The 5,194-nt window shown below is 30.8% G+C and overlaps 2 non-coding genes across 2 annotated transcripts; both read left to right on the top strand.

The window, feature by feature from the left end:
- Positions 1–2,357: 2,357 nt before the first annotated feature.
- LOC145950964 (U5 spliceosomal RNA) lies at positions 2,358–2,475 on the top strand. Its single transcript, XR_014428791.1, has one exon. It is a non-coding gene; the product is annotated as a U5 spliceosomal RNA (small nuclear RNA).
- Positions 2,476–4,827: 2,352 nt separating this feature from the next.
- Positions 4,828–4,990, top strand: LOC145950963 (U1 spliceosomal RNA). Its single transcript, XR_014428790.1, has one exon. It is a non-coding gene; the product is annotated as a U1 spliceosomal RNA (small nuclear RNA).
- The last annotated feature ends 204 nt before the right edge of the window (positions 4,991–5,194 follow it).

The raw sequence follows: 5,194 nt of genomic DNA, 5'->3' as shown, positions 1-5,194 counted from the left end.
GAGTTCGGAAGGGGCTGAAAACGTCTTCTCGGCCCCACGGTGGGCGCCAAATGTTCCTGTGTTAGGATACACACTTCAATTATCTTTGTTGTGACGGGTCGGATCTTCGGTCTCAGTTTTCTCGTTCCAATCTGGGCAGTCCGAAGCAGAAAGGGGGGGGTGTGCCTGCAAAGACACTCCGACGCTCAAGTTAGTGCTCGGCGTAATAAATGCGGTAGTTCAGAATTAATTACATACCTCGTTGGGGTCCTATTTATAGTAGTTCTTATTGGGCTGCAATTAGGGACTGGGCCCCGGAAAATTAGGGGTCTAATCCTATGCATTATGTTAATTAATCTCTCCGTAACCATCTAGATGATGCCGACATACTCGGCCGACTCCGCCGACCCGTTTCGCCCCATCTGGGGGTGGTCGGCGGGCTCGGGTACTCGGCATAAGCGACGGTCTCGGGTATTCGGGCGATTCGGCCACCATACGGTATAATTCATAATTAGTAATAAATATCCTGTTTTGCAATCATATTAGATGTCATATTTTATATTTATATTTTCTATTATGCCTTAGAAATAATGTATACATTCAATGTTGTTCTAAGGCTCCTCAAATGTATTTGTGCTTTTGCTATTTCAGTTGAATTGGATTGGTGCAGTTGCTAATTTGGTTTACCTTAATTCAATTATATATAAGTTGTTGGATGGATTTTGTTAAACATTTATGCTATAGGTAGTACATATACATGACCAAACAATAATATGATACTAAACTAATAAAATACAATACTAAGCATAGAAATGATACATAATACAACAATAAACTTGCTATCTTAAAGACAAGTCTCCTAAAGAGAGTATGTTCTCATTGCCAACAAACTTTAGATAATAACACACTTGCCTAATTACATTCCTACTAGGCTATTATTTAATTAAATATAATTCTTATACATAGCAGCCATCATGCAGTTTCTAATAATTAATGCAAAATTACTTATCAAAGTTTCTTATTGGTATTAGTCCGAAACATAGAAGAGGAAAATAAATGTTATGAGCCATTATTTTCTCACATATCTTTTTCTTCATCTTTTTGGATGATAAGTACAACATGGGTGTGATTACATACCCAACATTCCTTGTAACTAGAAACATGAAACACATAAAATGGTGCTTTAGTAGAATATATGACAAGTTGGATGAATATGATTTAATGAATTTAAGTGGAAAGCTAATTGTGGATTTTTAGTGAATGGTGAGCCATTGTGGTTGATTGACAATGGAATAGTAACAATGTTTTTGAAGGGCAACCTATTCACAAAATTTTTTTGCCTTAAGTGGTGAAAAGAGAGATTATAAGAAAACAATATAGATAAAGTGAACTTAAGTTGATCCATGATTGCACAAGCTGAGAACATGTGTGGAACACATGCAACACTCACATGGTCCATAAGTTAATTGTAGTGACAGAAATCTCATAAAAACAAACTATGCCACATATGTGAACATTGTGAAGCTTGCCACAACCCTCATAATTAGTAATAAATATCCTGTTTTGCAATCATATTAGATGTCATATTTTATATTTATATTTTCTATTATGCCTTAGAAATAATGTATACATTCAATGTTGTTCTAAGGCTCCTCAAATGTATTTGTGCTTCTGCTATTTCAGTTGAATTGGATTGGTGCAGTTGCTAATTTGGTTTACCTTAATTCAATTATATATAAGTTGTTGGATGGTTTTTGTTAAACATTTATGCTATAGGTAGTACATATACATGACCAAACAATAAATATGATACTAAACTAATAAAATACAATACTAAGCATAGAAATGATACATAATACAACAATAAACTTGCTATCCAAAGGAATGCATTCCTCTGTTCACATTCTTAACTTCAGGCCTAGAAAGCCAATCAACATATTCTATAAAAATTACAGAGTTTCAATTAACTAATTTTTCATTCTGAATTCTGTCAATTACCTGTAATTTTCTCTTTGTACAATAGAGCTGAACCTTAGGAATCTCTTTCACTGTTTCTAGTATATTAAAAAAAAAGCTTATTGCAGAAATCAAGATTAGTTAAACTAAGGTCTAGTTCCTTATACCTCCTTTGCTTTGAGGTATTGAGATCTAAAAGAACTGTAATAGGAAAATTAGATGAAAGATAAACTATTTCTAATATACTAATGAGGAAGAAAGAAAAAGACTATGTTAGTATGTTAAGTTGGGTCATCACTCATCACAAATGTTTAAAGATAAGGGTGTCTGTGTCTTGATAAAGCCCCACATTGAGCAACTTACAAAACTGAAGTAAACTCTATATTATAAAATAAGACACCTACCACAGCTTGTAAGCATGGAGCCGTGTGATAAATACAAAGCGAACTATTCTTTCGCCTTTTACTAAAGAATACCGTGTATTTGTCACATATAGCGGCATACTTTAATTTTTTTAAATGGTTCTTCCTTAGAGGACCTTACAATACTAGTCAAAGTTTTTAGTGTTATATATAAAACAAATAAATTTATTTTATATATTGAATATATTTAAATTACTTTAATTTTATATGCAGTGAATAATTGACTAAATTGAAGTTTTTTTAGTTATGTTTAACTATTTTTTTTGTTGATAATAAGTTTACAAATTTAGTACAGAATGACGTAGATTGTTTTGGGGTTAGTTACAAAATTTATTCTACTTTGCATGGATTTGAAATTTTTGTGATAAGATCAAAGCAATATTACACTCATGCAACCTTTTTTGTTGAATGTCTTGCGAATCTGGGATAATTCTATTAAAAATTATAAGTAACTAAACGAGAAAGTTTAACGTTAATAAATTTTTTTGTATATGGGTATAAAGTCCCACATGTTATACAAAGAAAGAAAGTACTCTAATAAACCTGGAGAACAAAAATTCAAAATAACATATTGTTGGGTTTGAAGTCCCACATCTTTCATGAAGCCAAAGTTACTCATCTTATAAATTGCAACATTACTGGCAGTGACATTGACCAAAATAATAAAATAATTATTAGTTATAAATTATACATTATTAATTAATTTAATTGTTCTCTAATTTAGCTATAAACTGCACCATTACTGGCAATGACGCTGGCCAAAATTATAAAATAATTATTAATTACTTATAAATTATAAATTTTTAATTAATATAATCCTTCTCTAATTTAGCTATAAAGCCCTGAAAAGTAATGTTTATTTACTTTTCTCTCCATATTCGAGTTTCACATTGTTTTCGTCTTTCCATATAGATGAACATGAGATAATTGTCTAGAAAGAATATTCACAATTTTAGAAAGGGTGAATGTTAATTAATGCAGTAATTACTAGATGTAAAAAGGATATATTATTTGATTATCATCCAGGGTTAATTTCAACCAGGTTACAATAAATTTAGAACATATTAAATCTGATATAGCCTTTGCCATGGGGAATTAAAAACTAAGACTCATAATGAATCTAAATAATCTCCAAAAGTTTGATTAGTGGTGATATGAAGTTAAATTAATTCATAATCTCTTTAATACCACTTTAGTTTTGCTTTAATAAATTGATTCTTAATCTTTAGTTACAATTTCAGTACTGCATCATGTTTTTCTGTCACTATTTCTTATAGGACAATGTCAAAGCCATTGAAAAGGTATTTTTTTTGATCTTCAATTTGTTTTTGGTTTGCTAACACATCTTGTGCTTCAATTCAATGTCTTATTTTTCAATTCAATATCTTTTTTGCGTGTAAAAAAAAATTGTTTTTGGAGTATAAGATGAAAATTTGTCTTCTGCAAATCCACTCCACTTCTGGACCATGGAGTTGATTAGAGCTATATCAAGTCATTAACCATGGGAATAGATTCCAGTATCAATTGTAAGAAAAATCAGTTGATAAATTGTTCATGCTGAGACTGTAATGAATATACTATGTCAACTAAGCTACCATTGTTACCTTAGTTTTCTTATTTTCAGTTTCAGAATTTTTGCTTCAAGTGTTAGTTAACTTTTGCACTAGGCACAACAATTTAATACTGCACCATATGGTTCTTAGTTGCAGTGTTGCATGCCATCTTGGTAGTCACTAATGCATTCATCTTAATGATAAATGTATATGATGGCTAAAAGTATTGTTTCCAAAATTCGTTAATCTTTATTCTTCCCTGTCTATAATTTTCTTTCCTATTATATTGTTATATATTTCAGAGCAGTTTTTTTTTTTTTTTTTTTTTTGCCTAATATCTTTTATTTCTTGCATCTCTGTAACCTAAACTTCTTGAAAGTTATTAGTTTTTAAATCTTTTTCAAAACTTGAATTTGGTGTTTTAATATGTATCATTGTGAGTGATATGTTGGACTTATTACAACAGTACTAAATACTATGTGATAAGAGTTCCAGGACTAGGAGGGACAATTAGCTTGTTGGGTTTAGTTTACTTTAAGGGTAGAAAATGTTATTAACTGTTACAAGAATATTCTTTTTGGAAAAAAAAAAAGTAAATATGGATCTTCTGATTATATTTTTGTTCATCATTGAAACCATTTTCCCTCTGATTACAAGAGATTTATAAAGTAACATGTCCTTCCCTTATTCTCCTCACTTGAAAAGAATCTTAAGAATCCTTGCTTATTAATAGGTGCATTTCTAATTTCTATTCTCATGTACTATTAACACTGGCTGAACTTGGATAATCTAAAGGGAAAAATACCAGAAACTTAATAATTTGACCAAACTTGTCTACTTAGTCCCACACCGTTGGAAATTACACATGCATATAGTCTTTGATACATTAAATAACTAGCATCTAGCAACATTGAAACATACTTACCTGGATGGAGTCAATGGAAGATCAAGAAGGTCCATGGCCTAGGTTTGTGACCTCCATTGTACTTTGGAGAGGTGCAGGTCTAAGGTCTCCTCAAGTAGGAGAGCCTACATCATAATTTGTGGTGGTAGTGGAGCTTGCGTTCGCGCAGCCCCTTCAATTTTAGTTTTCAATATTCTTTTAGATATTAATTTAAATGCTCTCATATTGTTTTAAAATTTATTTTAATATTAGTTTTGCATTTAAATGATCTTGTATTTAATTTTAAATATGGTATAGTTTAAAGATTGGTTTGGTTATATACTTTATTTTAGTTATTATTGAAGGAGATGCTGTCATAATTTAATTTTTATATTTATTTT

This window comes from Cajanus cajan, chromosome 8, assembly GCF_000230855.2.
Source record: "Cajanus cajan strain Asha chromosome 8, NIPB_CcT2T_4, whole genome shotgun sequence".
NCBI classification, from domain to species: Eukaryota; Viridiplantae; Streptophyta; class Magnoliopsida; order Fabales; family Fabaceae; genus Cajanus; species Cajanus cajan.
Note: the sequence above shows the minus strand (reverse complement) of the source record. Positions and strands in the feature narration are given on the sequence as shown.